Raw genomic sequence first — 2,346 nt, forward strand, 5'->3', positions numbered from 1 at the left:
TCAGAACCGAATAGACTAGGATCAGGATCCATTCTGAATGTGACGAAGAATATTCTTATGTGGTGGTACGCATGTATCGAGATACGCATTACCTGATCGAGCACCTATTAGTCGACATTAATATGTCCAGTATCGCCTTTGTGTCGGCTTGATGTCGGCTAGGGACACTTTCATTCAGATGTTTGAATGTCTGTGGAGGAACGGCAGCCTATTCTATCTTAAGAGCAGAAAGCAGTAGAGGTAGTGAATTTTGGACGCTGTGGTTCACAGCGAAGTCGACCTCGTAACCTATCCCAAAAGTGCTCCATTGGGTTCAAGTCAGACTCGGGGTAGGCCAGTCCACAAACCCTTACCTTACAGGTGGCACTTCATGACATGGTACGTTATCGCGATGATACCGTCATTGTTCGCGAACTGCTCCTCTACTGTGCGCAGTACACAATTCTGTAAAATATATTCATATCGTTCCGCATCCTGCGTTTTCTTAAGGGGAATGAGGAGGCCACACCCTAACCACGAATAACATCACTTCCTGTGTACTTCACTGTTGACACTACAAAATATGCAGGTAACGTTATCCATGAATTAGCCGAACCCAAAGTCTTCCATTGGATTGCACCAAGGTATAGGATGATTTATTACACCAAATCACTCGTTTCAGGTCATCCATTGTTCACTGTCCTCTTTCTTTACAGCATCTATAGAAATGTGTGGGCCAACGGCCTTGCCGCAGTGGTAACACCGGTTCCCGCCAGATCACCGAAGTTAAGCGCTGTCGGGTTGGGCTAGCACTAGGATGGGTGACCATCCGGTCTACCGAGCGCTGTTGGCAAACTGGGTGCACTGAACCCTTGTGAGGCAAAGTGAGGAGCTACTTGATTAAGAAGCAGTGGCTCCGGCCACGGAAACTGACGTAAGGCAGGGAGAGCGGTGTGCTGACCACATGCCCCTCCTCATCTGCATCCAGTGACGCTTATGGGCTAAGGATGACACGGCGGCCGGTCGCTACCGTTGGGCCTTCATGGGCTGTTCGGGAGGAGTTTCAAGAAATGTTTGGATTATGAGGAACTGCTCGACCACTGTAACCGGTTCTTTTTAACCCTTTATACACAGTCATTATGCTGGCTTGACTGCTGGTACCACTTCGGAATTTACGAATGATTGCCTCCTTTGATTTAAAGCGATTTAAAACAACCAACCTCTGCAATCTCCAACGGTCCCTGCCCGTTAGAATATGACGTAAATTTTTCGGAACGATGTTCCAAAAAACATCAACCTAATAACACAATAACTTATTTAGTAAACACAGTCGTAGTAGCATACAAGTTGTTACTTTTTATTCGTAGCTGACTGGTTTCGATCTGCTACAGAGATCATCATCAGATATAAATTCCTACGAACACCAAGGATTGTAGATCTGATGATTATCGCTGTAGTAGATCGAAATCACTCAACTGTGAATGAAAAGTAACAATTTACATGCGACCACGACTGTTTTTACTAATTAAATTAGAATATGATGTCTTCCTGGTCTTAGTTTAGATGTGTTCGTTCCTTAGCGTTCCTACTTCACAGTCACATCACCAACAGCGGTCTTGGGCAGCTTTAGAAAGGCTGGAAGGTCCTTTATGGATTTGTTTCTCGAATAACAGCAAATGAGTCGACGTTCGAAGTCCTGATTGATCGATACTGCTGCTACTGCTTCTCTTCTGACAATACAGTATTCCCTGCTTTCATTTATATTGGGAAGCCCGCCTCTCGTGGTCTCCTTCATAGCACATAGGACTCTCCGGGTTCTTTCGATTAGAGCTTGTACGCGCCCAGCGCTGTGAATGACATTCAGCGTTCAAAGCTTATGCGTGTCCGTAAGAAATGTCTGCCGGGCTCTTGACAATGACGCTTCGGTTCAGCACAAGAAGTCGGCTAGCGTCGAATCGTCTTTGAGGTGACAAGTGATTTACGCATGGTGTGCGAGTACACGATTTCAAAGATGTTATCGCGAAGGCAGATATGTTTCAAGTTATATAACTACAGAGTGATTACAAACTTTCAGCGATGGTGGAGAAGGGCAAATACATCAATTTGAAGCAATAAATGAAACAAATGGGTGTTGCACCACGGCCTGTTGCAAGTATTCCTACTGGACACCAGTACGGAAGCCTGTTCCTGAAACGACCGAGTCGAAAGTCATAAGCGAAAAACGTTGGACGTCTGCTACTGACAGCTTTATGCCTCACATATTTTGGGTGTATGGACCAAAACAAGAAATAAATGTTCACCTTTGATAGGTCCCTAGTATGAAATACATCTTTTCTACTGAACAAGTGCTCATAGCTCTTATGGTAT

At 45.0% G+C, this 2,346-nt stretch overlaps 1 pseudogene; it reads left to right on the forward strand.

Moving 5' to 3' along the window:
* The first annotated feature begins 714 nt into the window (after positions 1 to 714).
* On the forward strand, positions 715 to 832 carry LOC124803526 (annotated as a pseudogene).
* The last annotated feature ends 1,514 nt before the right edge of the window (positions 833 to 2,346 follow it).

This window comes from Schistocerca piceifrons, chromosome 6 (genome assembly GCF_021461385.2).
Source record: "Schistocerca piceifrons isolate TAMUIC-IGC-003096 chromosome 6, iqSchPice1.1, whole genome shotgun sequence".
In the NCBI taxonomy this organism is placed as follows: Eukaryota; Metazoa; Arthropoda; class Insecta; order Orthoptera; family Acrididae; genus Schistocerca; species Schistocerca piceifrons.